The sequence below is a fragment of the Salminus brasiliensis genome, chromosome 12 (assembly GCF_030463535.1).
Source record: "Salminus brasiliensis chromosome 12, fSalBra1.hap2, whole genome shotgun sequence".
NCBI lineage: Eukaryota > Metazoa > Chordata > Actinopteri > Characiformes > Bryconidae > Salminus > Salminus brasiliensis.
In genome coordinates this window covers 15,879,363-15,904,750 of record NC_132889.1, presented here as the reverse complement: position 1 = coordinate 15,904,750, position 25,388 = coordinate 15,879,363, and the positions used below count along the sequence as shown (strand labels likewise).

At 43.4% G+C, this 25,388-nt stretch overlaps 1 pseudogene; it reads right to left on the bottom strand.

Annotated features, from left to right (window-relative positions):
* LOC140574531 (interferon-induced GTP-binding protein Mx3-like) overlaps positions 1–7,914 on the bottom strand; it is a 101,275-nt pseudogene extending 93,361 nt beyond the window's left edge.
* Between the last annotated feature and the right edge of the window lie 17,474 nt (positions 7,915–25,388).

The following is a 25,388-nucleotide window of genomic DNA, read 5'->3' as shown; positions in this document are numbered from 1 at the left end:
AATCTTGTGAATATATCATTTTCCCCCTAGGAACCACGATATACTGAACCACAACATACTATAAGCCAATCAAAGAGTCAGGCGATCAAGACCTTACAAGAAAACAGTCAGGAAAGTTGGTCCACGGGCTGCGGCAAGCCATCACAGGCTAAGAATGTGCAAGGAGATCACCTTAATGGCTCGTCAAAAGGACGGGCCCCGAAAATGATTTAGGCTTCATGTAGTAACGCCGCTCCCCAGAACAGACCACCATCCGACTGTAACATTAGCAGGTCCATCTGGCCAAGAATCTAAAGTTATAATCAAAGAATAAATCTTAATGAATGTTATAGTATGGTAGGCTAATGGGGAAACTTAGGACTTATGAATGGAAGTCATGGTAACATATTCAGAGTCATCATTTGGCCGAAAATCATCTGTGAATAGGTCATCATAGGATGAAATTGTGTAAAGGAGAGGTCGCGATCGTGGCAACAAAAAATAATCAGTGGGGCAGGAATGTAAATTGTATAGGCCTGCATACATTTCTTTGGACACAGATTTGTCAACCGCCCTAACTATAAGGTCTTGAATGCAAGGGATAACACAACAACCGCATAAGGCCAGTACAGATAGTGGGCCTATCAGGTTTGACAGAATGGCAATGGTGAAGGCCTTCCATCTGCCAAACATGGACTCTAGCCATCCAGTTAGACTGGAGTCAACACCGGAATTTTCAGCTAGTTCGTTTCAAAGACTCTTCAGGTATGAAAGAGCTTCAGTAATGCTCCCATCACTAGCAGTATGGTTTGGAATAATGGTACAACATGAATCACCGAACATAGCACATACTCCACCCCTTTCAGCTAAAAACATATCAAGTGCAACATGGTTTTGCCATGACATTAAAGAAGAAGCATGGAGTTGTTCGGCAATGGCAGACAAGGCATCATAGGATGGATTCAAAGCCTGCTGTGACTGGATCCCTAGCTTTAAACTCATCAGGGACCCCCCTTGGGACGCCAATCGCATTGATATAGACCTTGTCATCAAAGCTTGATAGAGGAGTATCTCATCAAACTCTATGTTTAGTGGGAGTGGATGCTGGGCTTAAAACACCTTTGTTCAGTTCCTCTTGTGAGACCGGGACTAGTGTGAAGGGAACAATCAACATTACTCTAGCGCAAAGACCTGTCCAGCCATCATCTAGGGTAACATACAGCCAAGGGTCCCCACAAACCCAATATACATCTGGGACAGAGACTTCATTATCTTTTAAAGCAAATAATGGGTGATTTGGTTGTACAAACTCAACAAATGTGTTGGTATGTTTTTCAAACATGCGCAATCCAGTTTGTGATGGTAAGACAGTTCTGTCTACCATCCAAATTCACAATTTCCAGTTCTTCAGCTCGGGACCTGTACCAGTTGGGGCGTAGGAACAATCAGGGAAAACAGTGCTATTAATCCAAGAGGCCAGCAAATTGGTTTGATTTTCAGTAACAACTGGTGTGGTCATTGGAGAGAAAATTGTCATGTTTTGATACTTGGAACAAAGGGCCTTACTCTGAAAATCATGGTATCATGAGTTACCCTTATACATCAGACACCAAAACGGGCACAGGTCGCGAGATGAGACATCAAGGTTGTTATTACATTCAGTTGAGTTAAATGGGACAGGCCAAATCAAGGGGTGTGAGCGTCCTTTAGCACAAACCACACAATTATCTTTTGTGAGAGAACGGACAGTGAAGGACATAAAGGACATCTAAACATTTGTGACCTGAAAGGAGAAGTTAACATTAGATTATGTTTTGAATGTGTTCAATAAGACTAGCCATTACATGTCTAGGCAACCTAAATGAAATAAGTTTGTTAGACACGTAGGATTGATTTTGGGCCTGTGGGCAAGGATACTTTGCTGATTCTTTCTTATGGGTTGACAAGATCAGGGGTAGGACAACAAGGATTGAAATGATTGTTAAAATCAACAGTGTCCCTCTTAGACCACAAAGTCCAGGTCACCGGAAAGGGTGCCATGGACGTCTACACGGTGTAAGCATGATGCTGGAAGGTGGCTGTGGATGCAGAGGCCACTGACGATCCAGAGGATGACTAGTAGGATGAAGAAGACTGATCAGAATACTGATGGTAGGTCAGGTCAAACAAAGGTCTGTCTTGTTGAGGAGGAAGTCTCTGATGCTTGGCACTCAATGGACGGGTATTGCGGTATTGAACCAATCCACACTCTGGCATCCACGCACACGTGGTCCAGGTGCAGAGAACAGCTCCGCTACCTGAGGAGATGGTGCAATACAACCAGACAGATCTACCTGGGTGCCTGGTATGGATCTCGAAACCTTTTCTAGTTGGTTGATCTCCCAGGAGTTGTCTTATTCTCTTTAGTAGGCGGGAAGCAGTACTGGGCTTGGCAAAAATCTTGATGTAACCTGGGAAGTCGTGGGAGGGTGCGTCAAAGTTATTCAGTTGTGGCAAATTAATGGGCTGAGCAGTTGCCAGGTTTCTTCCTAGGGTGGATAAAGGAGATGCCGCCGCACAATCTACTCCTTCAAACACATTGATATCACACTTGAAATCCAGGGTCGCTTAGGTTTTGGAGGAGGTATTAACCACTTCCCTTTTTACATAGGTTAGATGAGTTATGTCCTGCTATGGGTTTTAGGTGATGTTCACCTTCCATCTTGACAGCTGAACCTTAAAGACAAAAAAAAAATACTGTGCAGACATAAATGAAAATGGATGTTGTCATCCATTTGACGAGGATCCATTTAGTGCAACAGGCAACGTAGGATACACTTTTTCTCGGAGGTGTCTCCGATCCCTACACATACTTACACTAGTGAGTGATGCTACCTGTGGTTTTAGTCTTAAATTATGACATGCTATACAAGGTTGGTTAGTAAATGGTTTAGCAGAAAACTGAAGGTATTGGTACAGCACACTGTGCCATCCTCCATCAGGGATGACCATGGTGTCTGGGTCAATGGTTACTACCGTGTCCGTTGATGTAGGACCTTCCAGAACATTCTGCAGGACCTATACATGTGGTTTTGAGGAATCCTTTACACCACACCTTCAGTGGTCTGCCATTGTTCTATAATTATTATACGGTCCAAAGGATCCCTACCTTGGTTAGGTCACCATGTTAGGTTCTGTTTATCCATGTTCTTTGCCCAGGGGCCCTATTTCGTCTATGTTTTGACTCGATATTGCCAGTGTTTGGTCGAATACTGGTGATTGATATTTCAGCAAAATCTCCAGCTAAGAAGTACAGCAAGACAATCCATACGTTTACTTCCATATGTTTGTTTTGTTTCTGCTCAGTTCTCAACCCTCCTTATCTCAAAATTTTGGATAATGCTGGAAAGCGACGAGGGCCCCTACGTATGGCCCGACCATTAATCAGGACTGGTGAGAGGGGGATTTCTTAGAGAATGGTGAGCAGATGTAAGTGCACGATTACCTAGCTGCTGTCTGAGTCTTCAGATTGTGGTTGCTGTCTGGTCATGCTTTCTCACTTCTGTCATTTGGCGAGGGAGCTTCCAGCGGGGCTTCACCTGGTTCTGCTTCGGCTTGTGGTGCTGTGGGCTGAGCCGGCTGATCCACCAGTTTGGTCAACTCAGGTGCTCTGGAACAATGATTCATGTGATACCAGTGAGGACGTCCTTCTACTTTCAGAGCGGTTGGGGTAGTTAATATTATCTTGAACAGTCCCTCGCGTCTAGGTGTACTCCACTTTCTTTTGAAAGTCTTAATGTACACCAGGTCACCAGGCAGCACCTCTTTGATGGATTCATCTAAGGAAAGCATCTACCCAATTGATCTTGTCTCCGTTGTCCATAATGATCTTAGCTATCTTGTCCTTCAACATGCCATTGTATCTTTCTACAAGACCTTGACTCTGGGGATGATAAACACATCCCAGTCTCTGTTTCACTCATAATGCTTGAGTGAGGTAGTGGATAGTGGAGTTGACAAAATGGGGCCCGTTGTCCGAGCTGATTTTGTCTGGGATTCCGAATCTGAGAATCACATCCCTCAGTAAAAATTTGGCAAATGCGGCTACTGAGGCATGACGTGTGGCAGTGGCTTCTGCCCATTGCTTCTGCTCATTGCCCAAACGTCAATGATCATGATGATGTGCCTGCACTTTTTAACTTCGGTTCCCATGTCCACATAATCCATCATGATGTGTCTGAATGGATCATCGGGAGTGGGAATGTGTCCTAAAGGTGCTGTAAATGATTTCCTGTAGTTGTAGCCAATACAGACTGTACAATTGGACAAAAAATGATCTACTGTTGGGACTAGGTAAGGTGACCACCAGTCCCTTTTGGTTTCTGTCAAAATATCTTTTCTCTGCTTATGGGCTGGCCCATGGGCATCTGAAATAAGTGTTGTTAGCAGCTTACAAGGAGCCAGGAACAGTCCATTGGGACCATACCATAGGCAATACACTAGCACTGTCCTGGGCTTCTTTTAAGCTAGTGAGATCAGCTATGTAGGTTTGCTGGTCATCAGGGATGCTGTATTCCCTGCCAAGTGGTCCTACGGGGCACTGTAGGACGGAAGAGGCTGCCTCTTTAGCCTGCTGATCAGCAAAATTGTTTCCCCTAGTGACTACAGAATTGTCTTATGGCTTGCACATTTGACTATAGCTAGTTTTGAAGGCATCTGAATGGCTTCTAACAGATTAAAAATGGCCTCCCCATGTGCTATTTGGGTCCCATCAGCTCTTACAAAACCCCTTTGGGCCAATATTGACCCATACAGATGACAGACTCCATAGGCATAGGCTGAGTCTGTGAATATGGTGCACCTTTTACCGCCTGCTATTTGACAGGCTGTGGTGACAACACAGAAACAAGAACCATCAACAAATAGAGTTTGCTCTGTGTCTGGGAAAGGATCACTGTACATGTTTTCTCTTGGTTTCAGGAATGTGGAGGTTAGCACCTCACAGTCATGTGGGGTTCCCTCATCAGGTGTGGTCAGTCTTTCTGCTGGGTTGACCCTATTACACTTGTGAATGGTCAATTCTGGTGCAGAAAGTATGATGTGATACCCAGTTCGTCTAGCATTAGTTAGAACAAATGAGGTAGAAGTTAACAACGAATGCAATGCATGGTTGGTGTACAGATCAACTTTGTGACCTTTAGTGATAGAAGTGGCCTTTTCACAAGCAAAGGCTGCGGCAGCCAAGCCTTGGTAACATGGGGGCATGCCTTGTTCAATTTTTTGGTTGCTACGAAGAGTTGGAAAGGTTTAGAGTAGTCTGGAATTGCTAACGCTGGAGCAGTACACAAGTCCATTTTGATAGCCTCAAAGGCTAGCAATGCTTCCTCATCCCATTCTAATTGTCCTTTCAAGTTTTGTTGACCTGCTGCTCGAATTAGCCTCCTTAGAGAAGATGTTTTCAGAGATCAATTGTCTACTATAGCCTGCCATACCTAAAAAGGTTAGCATTTCAGAGACTGTAGTAGGCCTAGGTGCATTCTTTACTGAGGTAATATATGCTGTGGTAATGGCTCTCTGTCCTGTCCTCTCTTTCTGACAGAACTGTAATTTTGACTTGCTTACCTTATGGACTTTTTCCGCTAGCGCTGTTAGGACTGTTATTGAGTCTGCTTCACATTGTTCTTTACTCTGAGCTGAAATCAAAATATCATCACAATACTGTAGGACAGTACTTCTTACATTTATATCAGCCAAATCCATGGCCAATATTCGGTTGAACACAGAAGGGGATTCGTTGAATCCCTGTGGTAGGCGGGTGTAAGTTAACTGCAAACAAATCCCTGGACTTTTCATGCAGTGGAATACTAAAAATGCACTAATCGTCATTTGTCAGAGTCTGGTTTGTGGACAGGAAAAATAGGTGTATTACATGGACTTCTGGTTTCAACCAATACCCCTGCTTTAAGCAAACCTTCTATAGTTGGCTTAATCCCATTGTAAGCCGCTGCACTAAGTGAATATTGTTGTTGATGCGACAGACGAGCATTTGGTTTTACTGGAATTTCGTCTTTACCTCCTGATGTCACTAGGCCTATGTCAGTGTCATGTGTTGTCCATAGTCTTTGTGGGACTTTAGCTAAAATGTCCTTCTGTTCTTGGGTGAGTGTGTACTGACCGGCTGTGAGTGTTCGGTCAACAAAGACCTCTGCAATTGTTCTATCAACTGACTTTACAGCTATCTTGCAATAGGACCCATCGGCTGACCTATGTATGAACCTATTGTCAGTTTTTACCCAATTGACTTCTCTGCATGCCTTCATCATAGGTCCTAGGTCTTGAGGTTGGCTGTCTTGCTGCAGCTGCCACTCCTTGGTGACCGATAAAGATGTCTCATGTAGTGAGGAGAATGTTGGACTCTTGCATGTTCTGTGCCCATGCTGCATCATATTCAGTGTTGGTGTTCGTTGGATCATAATACAGTGTGCAGTGGAGGTCATCCATCACATCAGTCATGTTTGGCCATACTGCCTTGATCCAGGTCTTCCAGCTGTTGAAGTTGTTCAGCAGGTTTGGTTCCATCAGTTTAAGCCAGTACACTGTGGGTTGCTCAGGGCCTTGCTCAATTTTAGTCATCAGCATTTGCAATGTGTTTGGTGGAAGTTCAACCATCACCCCATCCGGGGTGCATTTGATGTTGGCATTCAATTTGCATAATATATCTCTTCCCAACAAATTCACTGGAGTTGAATGTGAATACAAAATTGGCATAACAATGGTTTGGGTGTCTAAAGTCAATTCCAGTGGTTCAGTGAAAGTTAAGACTTGTGTTTTCCCAGAGAATCCTTGAGTCCTGATCTTTTTGTTGGACAGGGGGAGTTGAGCTCCTTCAGGGCCAATCACTGAGTATGCAGCTCCAGTGTCCACTAGAAATGATGTTTTTTGTTAACCATTTATTGAGTGTTTTATTCTTGGCTCTCCAGTTGCAGATGCTGAAGCGGTCAATTGCAGATACTCCCCCTTAGGATTCTCTAGGCCCCATCAATACCAATCTTGATTTGGTACTGACCCATTTGGGCAGACACAGCTTATGTGAACTGGTTGTCCACATGTCCAGCATTCATACTGGGGTTGTCTTGATGGAGTTGTTTGAACTGGTTGTTGCACTGGGAGGTTAGCAGCTTCGGGTCTGCCACCCATCATTGGTGCATAGTAGTGTGGCCTACCTCCTCTTGATCCTCTATTTCCTTGTCCTCTTCCTCTTCCTCTATGGCCACGACTTCCTCCGCCAACATAGAAATTGATGGGAGTCATGAAAGGTGTGCTAACATTTGGAGGCATGTTCATTTGTTGATTTGGCATTGTCATGGCTGGTGAAGTCATTTGAGGCTGTTGTGTGGCCATTACAGTTTGTGTGGTACCAGTCATCAGAACTGGGTTGGGTTGAGTCATGGCTGGTTGGGTTAATACTGCAGCTTGATAAGCTGGGTCAGCTTTTTCTTCTTTCTTTGGCTTTTCCTTTTTCTTTAGTTCAGTCAGTTGTGCTTTTAGTAGAAGGACAGTCAATTTCTCCAGGCTTTCTTAGTCTTGCTCTTTCTTTTTCCTGTGTCTCTCCACATGATGAACTACTTAGCCCTACAACGCCCTCTTAAGGCCTCTTGTACTTCTTGGGGCAGGCTCTTCTTCAACATCATTTGGAAAAACTTGCGATTGGTCTGTGTCTGGTTCCAGGCAGATCCTGTTTCTTCTAGCCACCTTCTCTGGAAATTACTGATGTGTTCATTGATGCACACTTCTGGTTTCAGCTCCATGGCTTCCAATTGTCCTGGATCCATGTTGGACGGATACTCGTTTCTGATGGCATTCCAAATAATTTCTGTACCTGTCAGCTGAGGTTTCATCATAGTAGTTTCTTGTTACCAGGTCTGGTTCCCCTGCCAGTGTGAAGATGTCCTCCATCTTTGCTTTACCTATGGTTTGGGAAAGGATTGCTTTCAAATCTCCTACGGCCAATTTATGGCCTGCAGTGCGTTCTTCAAAGGCTGTGATCCACTTTGTCATTCTTTTGTGAATCATTTCTTGTGCACAGACTGTTTAGTGTCAGCTTGGGTGGAGTTGGAGAGACTACCGCTGGGTCTTTCAGCCCCCCTCTCGGGCTGGATCACTTCTTCTCTGGATGGACATGGAGTTGGAGTCCTAGAGTGTCCCTCAGAGGCTGCAGGCATGCTTGCGGGGTCTGGTTGATCTTTGACTTTGAACTTGACCATGCCTTGCATTTCCATCTTCATATCAGCTTCAGTCCAAGTGGTCACTTCAAGTGGGCACTGTGTTGCAGTTGGTTCTTTGTCCTTGGAGCCTGGAGCATATGGGGGTGGTCGCTCACTCTTGAGTTCAGGATACAGTCTGGGTCCTTTTGATTGGTCCCCATGTTGCTTGTACAGCTTTTCTTTTTCTTTCAGAAGTGTGGCTTGTTCCATGAAGGCTTTGAGAATGGCCATACATCTTTGTTGTTTGGTGTGCTTTTTCTTGGACGAAACCACCTTCTTCCCTTCCAGGTCTGCAACTGTTTGGCACAGGTCTTCATCAAAGGTTCCTCTCTTGGGCCACTGCTGTGTGAGGTTCTTTGTGAGCTTGTTCCATTTACACATGGTTCTCTTTAATTCTACCCCTGGAGCTTTTCCTGAGGCTGCCACTAAGTCTATGGGAGATGGTTCCTTTTTTTCTATCTTTGAAACTTGTGATCCCATCATGTGTGTCACTATGTGATAGAGGTTGTGTATTAAGTAAATTGTTTGGGTGCTTCTTAAGGATCGCAAGTTGGCCGTGCATGAATTCTAGGTGGGTGCAAGTTAACCTGTTGGTGGATGCGAGGTGAGTCAGTCCAATGGTCACTGCCTCTAGGTGGAGTTCTCTCTGTCTCTTCTCCTCCTTGGTTTCAGCCAGGAAAGGGTTTGCTATCTGCTCTCTCTCTCTCTCTCTCTGTCCCCTGTGGGTCACTGGAGACCTGATAAAACATGTTATGTTTAGCATGTTCCTTTTTTCCTTCTTTCTTTCAGTTATGTTATAGCATAGCCTAGCTTAAGGTTAATTTTACTGCTTCGATCCCTACCTGTTCTTCAAGTATACAAGTGGAGTTTATAACTAACAGGGAAAGCATTTTTGGATAAGGTATAAAGTGGTCTGGCTTACGGTCTCTATAAATTTTTATGGCCTTTTCATGCTTGGTCAATCACGAAGGAATATGTCCCTGTATTGACTTTTCTGTCTGCAACTCTGGGGGCCAGAGATGCTGCCCCATTCAAACTAATTTCAGCATCCCAATTGGATTAAAGCCATCTGCCAAAATCATTGTCGCGGAGCCACGCTCCCACAAAACAGTGCATGTGGTGACTGACAGGTAGACCTGTAGCTCCCTAAACTGTGTATCCTGAATGTCTGCTGCCACAGATATTGGTTCAAATGATCCCCATGGCAAGTTCTCTAACCCCAATGTGACTCCTGTTGTGCTAGAACAGGTTAGAAGTAAATGTAAAACAGGAGTCAGCAGGCTTGAGGTCCAGAAACACCTAATTCTCTCAGTTAACCTGAGGTGTGGAATAACCTCTTCAGCAAGGTCCAAGTTAAACCAGTCAGTTAACAACCATAATTTATGATTAACCAGCCATGTTGACTGCCAGCGCTTAGTACCTTATTTCCATATGTTCTCTCTAGCCAGAAATTAGTTCTGATTCCCTGCATCTAAGCTAGAAGCAATGCACTATCCATGGTATAGTCTTGCTCAACAGGGTAAGTACAACTCTACACACACACACCACTTGGTGTGTTCTAACACAATCCAGTTCCTTGAATGAACTTGATCTGCATAAATGTTACCAACATCTATCAATCATGTTTAGTATTCCCTTCACACTCATGCATTATACCCTACAGTCACCTCTAAAATTGCTCAAGGTCACTGCTGCGTGTTATACTTTACAGTCACTTTTAGAATTGCTCAAGGTCACTGCTACGTGTGACCTTCACAGCTACCTCCTTTACTACTTCAACATACAACAGCCAACACTCTCTATTTTTAAAACAGGTGCTCACTAACCATCATCACAACTTACTATATGTTCATTATACCACCTATAACATACATTCTGAGGTTTTTAGCTACAATTGACATAGGATACACGCTAGTCTTGCTGGCTTAGGCCTTTGGGCCTGTAAAGTTAGTTCTGGTTCCATATATCTCTATTTACCGATATCCAGCATTTAGATTATGCTACATTACTTTATTCCCTTTCCTAATACATGTTAGGATCTTAATAACAACATGGACAAAGGTCCCCAAAGCTATTATATCAATAGAGACCACAGTATAAGAAATAATAATAACATGGCCTGTGTCTCCCATTATCTTTTTAGTTTTTTCTTTCAAACTTTGACAAACATTCTAAAACATTCTAAATAGGAAAAAAAGGACAGTAAACACTGCAAATAAAAAGATGCATGCACCATACAACACTTAAGGCAAACAAAACCATGTAACATATTCTCTGATACCAATACTATTTGCGCATTTTATTTTCCTCTTTAGGCCTTTTTCTCTTTAATGGCTTTATTTCTGAGGGTTGTTCCCTTTTTTAAACCCTTTTCTCTTTTCTCTCTACCAGCTTCTCTTTATACCATTTTATTATCACTTTTTAATTGGTTTTCTGAAAAGTTATACTCCTTTTTCTGAGGTTTTCTAGAAGTTATTTAATTTTGATTTAGTTTTCTAATAACATTTATCAGCATTTCTCATTGACTCGGAGCCAGATATACTGACAGCTGAACGCCACTGAAACCTGTGGACAGCCAGGCCCTATCGCCCCTTAAGCAGATTTTTGGATACAAAGATCAGCTTACCTTGAAAGATGAAGGGCGCGCGCTGAAGGACAGGAGGACAGGAACAGGCCAGGCACAGGAGCAGGCAACGTTAGACAAACAGGACGCAAGGCGCGTAGAGCGAAGCCAACCAACGGGCCACCATTAATGTCGGCGCTTTCTCTCTAATTTCCCCAACTAGCTAATAAGCACTTAAGAATGATGCATAAAATAATCCAGCTCTGTAGTCCATAGAAAGGCAGAGTACAGCCTTTATTTCTGCACAAAATGTACAAAGAAGAGTGAAGACTAAGGCACTACATGTAATGCGTTAGCCTGAGACAGCCAGCACTTCCCCAAAGCAGTCTAAAAAGCATGGCTCTGCCTGTGCTTTATATACCTTCCTTATCATGATGCGCTCATCCCTACACATTTTGTTTTTGTCATAATGTGTTTCGGTTGGGTCTGCTTATGTCCAGGTCAAAAGCCCCTTACTCATTAACCTAGGTACTTTTGCATTCGCTTATGTCTTGTGAATTTAAACTTTTTTTTTTTCTTTAAAGTCCTTTGACACCTGAAGGGCCATTTGTGCTGACTCTTGCTGAGAACTGAGAAGTTTGGACACTTTCCAAATAAGTCAATAAAGTCAATACATGTTTGGAAACTGTTTGATATGATATGACCTTTTACAAAGTTGCAGAAAAATAGACAGCGAGCCAGACAACGCTGTAGATTGACAGACCCTTGATGGAACCTGTAAGACAAAAAAAGTCAATCATGAATGATGACCTAACTCTTACACACTTGCAATCAGATAGATATCGAGTCACACAAATAGTTGCAATGGACAGACCCTTGATTGATGGATCCACCATTAGGAAGGAGGGGGGTCCTGGAGACCTGAAAGCCTGTAAGACAACAAAAAAAAAAAGTCAATACATGCATAGAAACTGAATGATGGCTCAGCGGTTAGAGCGCCAGGATATCGATAACAGGGTTGTGGGTTCGATTCCCGGGCTCGGCAAGCTGCCACTGTTGGGCCCTTGAGCAAGGCCCTTTACCCTCTCTGCTCCCCGGGTGCTGGAGTTGGCTGCCCACCGCTCTGGGTGTGTGTGTGTACTCACTGCCCCTAACACATGTGTGCGTGTAAGTGTGTTCACTACCAGATGGGTTAAATGCGGAGGACACATTTCGCTGTACACTGTACAGTGACAAATACGTGCACCTTTAACCTTAACCTTTACTCTTACACACTTGCAATCAGACAGATATCGAGTCACACACACCATTGCAATGGACAGACCCTTGTTTGATGGATCCACCATTTGGAAGGAGAGGGGTGTCCTGAATTCCTGAAAGCCTGTAAGACAACAAAGAAAGTCAATACATGTATAGAAACTGAATGATCACCTACCTGTTAGACAGTAGCAAACAGATAGATAGTGAGCCGTACACAGTGGCAGATGGATGGACCCTTGATGGACAGATGCACCATCAGGTAGGGAAGGGGTAAAGGCATCCTCGGAACCTGTAAGACAACAAAGAAAATCAATACATGTATAGAAACTGAATGATCACCTACCTGTTGTCAACTAATGGCAACCTCAGAACCTGAAAGACAACAAAGACAGTCAATACAGGTTTTGAAAGGGAAAGATCACTTACCTTTTACACAGTTGCAGAACATTAGACAGTGAGCCAGACACAGCTGCAGATGGACAGATTGATGGTGGCTGGATCTACGGTCAGGGAGTGAGTGGCTCTGAAGGTCCTAAACGTGTAAGACAAAAACAAACGTCAATACATGTATAGAAATTGATTGATGACCAAACTCTTACACACTTGCAGTCAGATAGTTAGCGAGTCGAACACACCATTGCAATGGACAGATCCTTGTTTGATGTATCCACCATTAGGAAGGAGGGGGGAGTCCTGAAGTCCTGAAAGCCTGTAAGACAACAAAGAAAGTCAATACATGTATAGAAACTGAATGATCACCTACCTGTTGTCACCTAATGGCAACCTCAGAACCTGAAAGACAACAAAGACAGTCAATACAGGTTTTGAAACGGAAAGATCACTTACCTTTTTAGTGAGGGAGGGGCTCAGAAGGTCCTGAACCTGTAAGACAAAAAAAAAAAAAGGTCAATACATGTATAGAAACTGAATGATCACCTACCTGTTAGACAGTAGCAAACAGTAAGACAGCGAGCCCTACACAGTGGCAGATGGATGGACCCTTGATAGACAGATGCACCATCAGGGAGGGAAGGGGTAAAGGCATCCTCAGAACCTGTAAGACAACAAAGAAAATCAATACATGTATAGAAACTGAATGATCACCTACCTGTTGTCACCTAATGGCAACCTCAGAAACTAAAAGACAACAAAGATAGTCAATACAGGTTTTGAAACAGAAAGATCACTTACCTGTTGTCACCTAATGGCAACCTCAGAACCTGAAAGACAACAAAGACAGTCAATACAGGTTTTGAAACGGAAAGATCACTTACCTTTTACACAGTTGCAGAACAATAGACAGTTAGCCAGACACAGCTGCAGATGGACAGATTGATGGTGGCTGGATCTACGGTCAGGGAGTGAGTGGCTCTGAAGGTCCTAAACGTGTAAGACAAAAACAAACGTCAATACATGTATAGAAATTGATTGACGACCAAACTCTTACACACTTGCAGTCAGATAGATATCGAGTCACACACACCATTGCAATGGACAGACTCTTGTTTGATGGATCCACCATTTGGAAGGAGAGGGGTGTCCTGAAGTCCTGAAAGCCTGTCAGACAACAAAGAAAGTCAATACATGTATAGAAACTGAATGATCACCTACCTGTTAGACAGTAACAAACAGATAGACAGCGAGCCATACACAGTGGCAGATGGATGGACCCTTGATGGACAGATGCACCATCAGGGAGGGAAGGGGTAAAGGCATCCTCGGAAACTGAAAGACAACAAAGACAATCAATACAAGTTTTGAAAATGAAAGATCACTTACCTTTTACACAGTTGCAGAACAATAGACAGTGAGCCAGACACAGCTGCAGATGGACAGATTGATGGTGGCTGAATCTACGGTCAGTGAGGGAGGGGCTCAGGAGGTCCTAAACGTGTAAGACAAAAACAAACGTCAATACATGTATAGAAATTGATTGATGACCAAACTCTTACACACTTGCAGTTAGATAGATATCGAGTCACACACACCACTGCAATTGACAGATCCTTGTTTGATGGATCCACCATTAGGAAGGAGGGGGGAGTCCTGAAAGCCTGTAAGACAACAAAGAAAGTCAATACATGTATAGAAACTGAATGATCACATACCTTTTAGACAGTAGCAAACAGATAGACAGCGAGCCAAAAACAGTGGCAGATGGATGGACCCTTGATGGACAGATGCACCATCAGGGAGGGAAGGGGTAAAGGCATCCTCGGAACCTGTAAGACAACAAAGAAAATCAATACATTTATAGAAACTGAATGATCACCTACCTGTTGTCACCTAATGGCAACCTCAGAACCTGAAAGACAACAAAGACAGTCAATACAGGTTTTGAAACGGAAAGATCACTTACCTTTTACACAGTTGCAGAACAATAGACAGTGAGCCAGAAACAGCTGCAGATGGACAGATTGATGGTGGCTGGATCTACGGTCAGGGAGTGAGTGGCTCTGAAGGTCCTAAATGTGTAAGACAAAAAAAAACGTCAATACATGTATAGAAATTGATTGATGACCAAACTCTTTCACACTTGCAGTCAGATAGTTAGCGAGTCACACACACCATTGCAATGGACAGACCCTTGTTTGATGGATGCACTATTTGGAAGGAGAGGGGTGTCCTGAAGTCCTGAAAGCCTGTAAGACAACAAAGAAAGTCAATACATGTATAAAAACTGAATGATCACCTACCTGTTAGACAGGTGCAGACAGATGGACATCGAGCCATACACAGTGGCAGATGGATGGACCCTTGATGGACAGATGCACCATCAGGGGGGGAAGGAGTAAAGGCATCCTCGGAAACTGAAAGACAACAAAGACAATCAATACAAGTTTTGAAACAGAAAGATCACTTACCTTTTACACAGTTGCAGAACAATATACCGTTAGCCAGACACAGCTGCAGATGGACAGATTGACGGTGGCTGGATCTACGGTCAGGGAGTGAGTGGCTCTGAAGGTCCTAAACGTGTAAGACAAAAACAAACGTCAATACATGTATAGAAATTGATTGATGACCAAACTCTTACACACTTGCAGTCAGATAGATATCGAGTCACACACACCATTGCAATGGACAGACCCTTGTTTGATGGATCCACCATTTGGAAGGAGAGGGGTGTCCTGAAGTCCTGAAAGCCTGTAAGACAACAAAGAAAGTCAATACATGTATAGAAACTGAATGATCACCTACCTGTTAAACAGTAGCAAACAGATAGATAGTGAGCCGTACACAGTGGCAGATGGATGGACCCTTGATGGACAGATGCTCCATCAGGGAGGGAAGGGGTAAAGGCATCCTCGGAACCTGTAAGACAACAAAGAAAATCAATACATGTATAGAAACTGAATGATCACCTACCTGTTGTCACCTAATGGCAACCTCAGAAACTGAAAGAAAAACAAAGACATTCAATACAGGTTTTGAAACGGAAAGATCACTTACCTTTTACACAGTTGCAGAACAATAGACAGTGAGCCAGACACAGCTGCAGATGGACAGATTGATGGTGGCTGGATCTACGGTCAGGGAGTGAGTGTCTCTGAAGGTCCTAAACGTGTAAGACAAAAAAAAACGTCAATACATGTATAGAAATTGATTGATGACCAAACTCTTACACACTTGCAGTCAGATAGTTAGCGAGTCACACACACCATTGCAATGGACAGACCCTTGTTTGATGGATCCACCATTTGGAAGGAGAGGGGTGTCCTGAAGTCCTGAAAGCCTGTAAGACAACAAAGAAAGTCAATACATGTATAGAAACTGAATGATAACCTACCTGTTAGACAGTAGCAAACAGATAGATAGTGAGCCGTACACAGTGGCAGATGGATGGACCCTTGATGGACAGATGCACCATCAGGGAGGGAAAGGGTAAAGGCATCCTCGGAACCTGTAAGACAACAAAGAAAATCAATACATGTATAAAAACTGAATGATCACCTACCTGTTAGACAGGTGCAGACAGATGGACAGCGAGCCCTACACAGTGGCAGATGGATGGACCCTTGATGGACAGATGCACCATCAGGGAGGGAAAGGGTAAAGGCATCCTCGGAACCTGAAAGACAACAAAGACAATCAATACAAGTTTTGAAACAGAAAGATCACTTACCTGTTGTCAGCTAATGGCAACCTCTGAACCTGAAAGACAACAAAGACAGTCAATACAGGTTTTGAAACGGAAAGATCACTTACCTTTTACACAGTTGCAGAACGATAGACAGTGAGCCAGACACAGCTGCAGCTGGACAGATTGATGGTGGCTGGATCTACGGTCAGGGAGTGAGTGGCTCTGAAGGTCCTAAACGTGTAAGACAAAAACAAACGTCAATACATGTATAGAAATTGATTGATGACCAAACTCTTACACACTTGCAGTCAGATAGATATCGAGTCACACACACCATTGCAATGGACAGACCCTTGTTTGATGGATCCACCATTTGGAAGGAGAGGGGTGTCCTGAAGTCCTGAAAGCCTGTAAGACAAAAAGAAAGTCAATACATGTATAGAAACTGAATGATCACCTACCTGTTAAACAGTAGCAAACAGATAGATAGTGAGCCGTACACAGTGGCAGATGGATGGACCCTTGATGGACAGATGCACCATCAGGGAGGGAAAGGGTAAAGGCATCCTCGGAACCTGTAAGACAACAAAGAAAATCAATACATGTATAGAAACTGAATGATCACCTACCTGTTGTCACCTAATGGCAACCTCAGAACCTGAAAGACAACAAAGACAGTCAATACAGGTTTTGAAACGGAAAGATCACTTACCTTTTACACAGTTGCAGAACAATAGACAGTGAGCCAGACACAGCTGCAGATGGACAGATTGATGGTGGCTGGATCTACGGTCAGGGAGTGAGTGGCTCTGAAGGTCCTAAACGTGTAAGACAAAAACAAACGTCAATACATGTATAGAAATTGATTGATGACCAAACTCTTACACACTTGCAGTCAGATAGATATCGAGTCACACACACCATTGCAATGGACAGACCCTTGTTTGATGGATCCACCATTTGGAAGGAGAGGGGTGTCCTGAAGTCCTGAAAGCCTGTAAGACAACAAAGAAAGTCAATACATATATAGAAACTGAATGATCACCTACCTGTTAGACAGTAGGAAACAGATAGATAGTGAGCCGTACACAGTGGCAGATAGATGGACCCTTGATGGACAGATGCACCATCAGGGAGGGAAAGGGTAAAGGCATCCTCGGAACCTGTAAGACAACAAAGAAAATCAATACATGTATAGAAACTGAATGATCACCTACCTGTTGTCACCTAATGGCAACCTCAGAACCTGAAAGACAACAAAGACAGTCAATACAGGTTTTGAAACGGAAAGATCACTTACCTTTTACACAGTTGCAGAACAATAGACAGTTAGCCAGACAGCTGCAGATGGACAGATTGATGGTGGCTGGATCTACGGTCATGGAGGGAGGGGCTCTGAAGGTCCTAAACCTGTAAGACAAATAAAAAAGTCAATACATGTATAAAAACAGAATGATCACCTAACTCTTACACACTTGCAGTCAGATAGATATCGAGTCACACACATAGTTGCAATGGACAGACCCTTGTTTGATGAATCCACCATTAGGAAGGAGGGGGGGTCCTGGAATCCTAAAAGCCTGTAAGACAACAAGGAAAGTCAATACATGTATAGAAACTGAATAATTACCTACCTGTTAGACAGTAGCAAACAGATAGACAGTGAGCCGTACATAGTTGCAGATGGATGGACCCTTGATTGACAGATGCACCATCAGGGAGGGAAGGGGTAAAGGCATCCTCGGAACCTGAAAGACAACAAAGACAATCAATACAAGTTTTGAAACAGAAAGATCACTTACCTTTTACACAGTTGCAGAACAATAGACAGTTAGCCAGACACAGCTGCAGATGGACAGATTGATGGTGGCTGGATGTATGGTCATGGAGGGAGAGGCTCTGAAGGTCCTAAACCTGTAAGACAATTAAAAACATCAATACATGTATAGAAATTGATTGATGACCAAACTCTTACACACTTGCAGTCAGATAGTTAGCGAGTCACACACACCATTGCAATGGACAGACCCTTGTTTGATGGATCCACCATTTGGAAGGAGAGGGGTGTCCTGAAGTCCTGAAAGCCTGTAAGAAAACAAAGAAAGTCAATACATGTATAGAAACTGAATGATCACCTACCTGTTAGACAGTACCAAACAGATAGATAGTGAGCCGTACACAGTGGCAGATGGATGGACCCTTGATGGACAGATGCACCATCAGGGAGGGAAGGGGTAAAGGCATCCTCGGAACCTGTAAGACAACAAAGAAAATCAATACATGTATAAAAACTGAATGATCACCTACCTGTTAGACAGTAGCAAACAGTAAGACAGCGAGCCCTACACAGTGGCAGATGGATGGACCCTTGATGGACAGATGCACCATCAGGGAGGGAAGGGGTAAAGGCATCCTCGGAACCTGAAAGACAACAAAGACAATCAATACAAGTTTTGAAACAGAAAGATCACTTACCTGTTGTCACCTAATGGCAACCTCAGAACCTGAAAGACAACAAAGACAGTCAATACAGGTTTTGAAACGGAAAGATCACTTACCTTTTACACAGTTGCAGAACAATAGACAGTGAGCCAGACACAGCTGCAGATGGACAGATTGATGGTGGCTGGATCTACGGTCAGGGAGTGAGTGTCTCTGAAGGTCCTAAACGTGTAAGAAAAAAAAAAACGTCAATACATGTATAGAAATTGATTGATGACCAAACTCTTACACACTTGCAGTCAGATAGTAAGCGAGTCACACACCATTGCAATGGACAGACCCTTGTTTGATGGATCCACCATTTGGAAGGAGAGAGGTGTCCTGAAGTCCTGAAAGCCTGTAACACAACAAAGAAAGTCAATACATGTATAAAAACTGAATGATCACCTACCTGTTAGACAGGTGCAGAGAGATAGACAGCGAGCCCTACACAGTGGCAGATGGATGGACCCTTGATGGACAGATGCACCATCAGGGAGGGAAGGGGTAAAGGCATCCTCGGAACCTGAAAGACAACAAAGACAATCAATACAAGTTTTGAAACAGAAAGATCACTTACCTTTTACACAGTTGCAGAACAATAGACAGTTAGCCAGACACAGCTGCAGATGGACAGATTGATGGTGGCTGGATGTATGGTCATGGAGGGAGAGGCTCTGAAGGTCCTAAACCTGTAAGACAATTAAAAACATCAATACATGTATAGAAATTGATTGATGACCAAACTCTTACACACTTGCAGTCAGATAGTTAGCGAGTCACACACACCATTGCAATGGACAGACCCTTGTTTGATGGATCCACCATTTGGAAGGAGAGGGGTGTCCTGAAGTCCTGAAAGCCTGTAAGACAACAAAGAAAGTCAATACATGTATAGAAACTGAATGATCACCTACCTGTTAGACAGTACCAAACAGATAGATAGTGAGCCGTACACAGTGGCAGATGGATGGACCCTTGATGGACAGATGCACCATCAGGGAGGGAAGGGGTAAAGGCATCCTCGGAACCTGTAAGACAACAAAGAAAATCAATACAAGTTTTGAAACAGAAAGATCACTTACCTGTTGTCACCTAATGGCAACCTCAGAACCTGAAAGACAACAAAGACAGTCAATACAGGTTTTGAAACGGAAAGATCACTTACCTTTTACACAGTTGCAGAACAATAGACAGTGAGCCAGACACAGCTGCAGATGGACAGATTGATGGTGGCTGGATCTACGGTCAGGGAGTGAGTGTCTCTGAAGGTCCTAAACGTGTAAGACAAAAAAAAACGTCAATACATGTATAGAAATTGATTGATGACCAAACTCTTACACACTTGCAGTCAGATAGTAAGCGAGTCACACACCATTGCAATGGACAGACCCTTGTTTGATGGATCCACCATTTGGAAGGAGAGGGGTGTCCTGAAGTCCTGAAAGCCTGTAACACAACAAAGAAAGTCAATACATGTATAAAAACTGAATGATCACCTACCTGTTAGACAGTAGGAAACAGATAGATAGTGAGCCGTACACAGTGGCAGATGGATGGACCCTTGATGGACAGATGCACCATCAGGGAGGGAAAGGGTAAAGGCATCCTCGGAACCTGTAAGACAACAAAGAAAATCAATACATGTATAAAAACTGAATGATCACCTACCTGTTAGACAGGTGCAGACAGATGGACAGCGAGCCCTACACAGTGGCAGATGGATGGACCCTTGATGGACAGATGCACCATCAGGGAGGGAAGGGGTAAAGGCATCCTCGGAACCTGAAAGACAACAAAGACAATCAATACAAGTTTTGAAACAGAAAGATCACTTACCTGTTGTCACCTAATGGCAACCTCAGAACCTGAAAGACAACAAAGACAGTCAATACAGGTTTTGAAACGGAAAGATCACTTACCTTTTACACAGTTGCAGAACAATAGACAGTTAGCCAGACACAGCTGCAGATGGACAGATTGATGGTGGCTGGATCTACGGTCAGGGAGTGAGTGGCTCTGACGGTCCTAAACGTGTAAGACAAAAACAAACGTCAATACATGTATAGAAATTGATTGATGACCAAACTCTTACACACTTGCAGTCAGATAGATATCGAGTCACACACACCATTGCAATGGACAGACCCTTGTTTGATGGATCCACCATTTGGAAGGAAAGGGGTGTCCTGAAGTCCTGAAAGCCTGTAAGACAACAAAGAAAGTCAATACATGTATAGAAACTGAATGATCACCTACCTGTTAAACAGTAGCAAACAGATAGATAGTGAGCCGTACACAGTGGCAGATGGATGGACCCTTGATGGACAGATGCACCATCAGGTAGGGAAAGGGTAAAGGCATCCTCGGAACCTGTAAGACAACAAAGAAAATCAATACATGTATAGAAACTGAATGATCACCTACCTGTTGTCACCTAATGGCAACCTCAGAACCTGAAAGACAACAAAGACAGTCAATACAGGTTTTGAAACGGAAAGATCACTTACCTTTTACACAGTTGCAGAACGATAGACAGTGAGCCAGACACAGCTGCAGCTGGACAGATTGATAGTGGCTGGATCTATGGTCAGGGAGTGAGTGGCTCTGAAGGTCCTAAACGTGTAAGACAAAAACAAACGTCAATACATGTATAGAAATTGATTGATGACCAAACTCTTACACACTTGCAGTCAGATAGATATCGAGTCACACACACCACTGCAATGGACAGACCCTTGTTTGATGGATCCACCATTTGGAAGGAGAGGGGTGTCCTGAAGTCCTGAAAGCCTGTAAGACAACAAAGAAAGTCAATACATGTATAGAAACTGAATGATCACCTACCTGTTAAACAGTAGCAAACAGATAGATAGTGAGCCGTACACAGTGGCTGATGGATGGACCCTTGATGGACAGATGCTCCATCAGGGAGGGAAGGGGTAAAGGCATCCTCGGAACCTGTAAGACAACAAAGAAAATCAATACATGTATAGAAACTGAATGATCACCTACCTGTTGTCACCTAATGGCAACCTCAGAACCTGAAAGACAACAAAGACAGTCAATACAGGTTTTGAAACGGAAAGATCACTTACCTTTTACACAGTTGCAGAACAATAGACAGTTAGCCAGACAGCTGCAGATGGACAGATTGATGGTGGCTGGATCTACGGTCATGGAGGGAGGGGCTCTGAAGGTCCTAAACCTGTAAGACAAATAAAAAAGTCAATACATGTATAAAAACAGAATGATCACCTAACTCTTACACACTTGCAGTCAGATAGATATTGAGTCACACACATAGTTGCAATGGACAGACCCTTGTTTGATGAATCCACCATTAGGAAGGAGGGGGGGTCCTGGAATCCTAAAAGCCTGTAAGACAACAAGGAAAGTCAATACATGTATAGAAACTGAATAATTACCTACCTGTTAGACAGTAGCAAACAGATAGACAGTGAGCCGTACATAGTTGCAGATGGATGGACCCTTGATTGACAGATGCACCATCAGGGAGGGAAGGGGTAAAGGCATCCTCGGAACCTGAAAGACAACAAAGACAATCAATACAAGTTTTGAAACAGAAAGATCACTTACCTGTTGTCACCTAATGGCAACCTCAGAACCTGAAAGACAACAAAGACAGTCAATACAGGTTTTGAAACGGAAAGATCACTTACCTTTTACACAGTTGCAGAACAATAGACAGTGAGCCAGACACAGCTGCAGATGGACAGATTGATGGTGGCTGGATCTACGGTCAGGGAGTGAGTGGCTCTGAAGGTCCTAAACGTGTAAGACAAAAACAAACGTCAATACATGTATAGAAATTGATTGATGACCAAACTCTTACACACTTGCAGTCAGATAGATATCGAGTCACACACACCATTGCAATGGACAGACCCTTGTTTGATGGATCCACCATTTGGAAGGAGAGGGGTGTCCTGAAGTCCTGAAAGCCTGTAAGACAACAAAGAAAGTCAATACATGTATAGAAACTGAATGATCACCTACCTGTTAGACAGTAGCAAACAGATAGATAGTGAGCCGTACACAGTGGCAGATGGATGGACCCTTGATGGACAGATGCACCATCAGGGAGGGAAAGGGTAAAGGCATCCTCGGAACCTGTAAGACAACAAAGAAAATCAATACATGTATAGAAACTGAATGATCACCTACCTGTTGTCACCTAATGGCAACCTCAGAACCTGAAAGACAACAAAGACAGTCAATACAGGTTTTGAAACGGAAAGATCACTTACCTTTTACACAGTTGCAGAACAATAGACAGTGAGCCAGACACAGCTGCAGATGGACAGATTGATGGTGGCTGGATCTACGGTCAGGGAGTGAGTGGCTCTGAAGGTCCTAAACGTGTAAGACAAAAAAAAACGTCAATACATGTATAGAAATTGATTGATGACCAAACTCTTACACACTTGCAGTCAGATAGTTAGCGAGTCACACACACCATTGTAATGGACAGACCCTTGTTTGATGGATCCACCATTTGGAAGGAGAGGGGTGTCCTGAAGTCCTGAAAGCCTGTAAGACAACAAAGAAAGTCAATACATGTATAGAAACTGAATGATCACCTACCTGTTAAACAGTAGCAAACAGATAGATAGTGAGCCGTACACAGTGGCAGATGGATGGACCCTTGATGGACAGATGCTCCATCAGGGAGGGAAGGGGTAAAGGCATCCTCGGAACCTGTAAGAAAACAAAGAAAATCAATACATGTATAGAAACTGAATGATCACCTACCTGTTGTCACCTAATGGCAACCTCAGAACCTGAAAGACAACAAAGACAGTCAATACAGGTTTTGAAACGGAAAGATCACTTACCTTTTACACAGTTGCAGAACAATAGACAGTTAGCCAGACAGCTGCAGATGGACAGATTGATGGTGGCTGGATCTACGGTCATGGAGGGAGGGGCTCTGAAGGTCCTAAACCTGTAAGACAAATAAAAAAGTCAATACATGTATAAAAACAGAATGATCACCTAACTCTTACACACTTGCAGTCAGATAGATATTGAGTCACACACATAGTTGCAATGGACAGACCCTTGTTTGATGAATCCACCATTAGGAAGGAGGGGGGGTCCTGGAATCCTAAAAGCCTGTAAGACAACAAGGAAAGTCAATACATGTATAGAAACTGAATAATTACCTACCTGTTAGACAGTAGCAAACAGATAGACAGTGAGCCGTACATAGTTGCAGATGGATGGACCCTTGATTGACAGATGCACCATCAGGGAGGGAAGGGGTAAAGGCATCCTCGGAACCTGAAAGACAACAAAGACAATCAATACAAGTTTTGAAACAGAAAGATCACTTACCTGTTGTCACCTAATGGCAACCTCAGAACCTGAAAGACAACAAAGACAGTCAATACAGGTTTTGAAACGGAAAGATCACTTACCTTTTACACAGTTGCAGAACAATAGACAGTGAGCCAGACACAGCTGCAGATGGACAGATTGATGGTGGCTGGATCTACGGTCAGGGAGTGAGTGGCTCTGAAGGTCCTAAACGTGTAAGACAAAAACAAACGTCAATACATGTATAGAAATTGATTGATGACCAAACTCTGACACACTTGCAGTCAGATAGATATCGAGTCACACACACCATTGCAATGGACAGACCCTTGTTTGATGGATCCACCATTTGGAAGGAGAGGGGTGTCCTGAAGTCCTGAAAGCCTGTAAGACAACAAAGAAAGTCAATACATGTATAGAAACTGAATGATCACCTACCTGTTAGACAGTAGCAAACAGATAGATAGTGAGCCGTACACAGTGGCAGATGGATGGACCCTTGATGGACAGATGCACCATCAGGGAGGGAAAGGGTAAAGGCATCCTCGGAACCTGTAAGACAACAAAGAAAATCAATACATGTATAGAAACTGAATGATCACCTACCTGTTGTCACCTAATGGCAACTTCAGAACCTGAAAGACAACAAAGACAGTCAATACAGGTTTTGAAACGGAAAGATCACTTACCTTTTACACAGTTGCAGAACGATAGACAGTGAGCCAGACACAGCTGCAGCTGGACAGATTGATAGTGGCTGGATCTACGGTCAGGGAGTGAGTGGCTCTGAAGGTCCTAAACGTGTACGACAAAAACAAACGTCAATACATGTATAGAAATTGATTGATGACCAAACTCTTACACACTTGCAGTCAGATAGATATCGAGTCACACACACCATTGCAATGGACAGACCCTTGTTTGATGGATCCACCATTTGGAAGGAGAGGGGTGTCCTGAAGTCCTGAAAGCCTGTAAGACAACAAAGAAAGTCAATACATGTATAGAAACTGAATGATCACCTACCTGTTAAACAGTAGCAAACAGATAGATAGTGAGCCGTACACAGTGGCAGATGGATGGACCCTTGATGGACAGATGCACCATCAGGTAGGGAAAGGGTAAAGGCATCCTCGGAACCTGTAAGACAACAAAGAAAATCAATACATGTATAGAAACTGAATGATCACCTACCTGTTGTCACCTAATGGCAACCTCAGAACCTGAAAGACAACAAAGACAGTCAATACAGGTTTTGAAACGGAAAGATCACTTACCTTTTACACAGTTGCAGAACGATAGACAGTGAGCCAGACACAGCTGCAGCTGGACAGATTGATAGTGGCTGGATCTATGGTCAGGGAGTGAGTGGCTCTGAAGGTCCTAAACGTGTAAGACAAAAACAAACGTCAATACATGTATAGAAATTGATTGA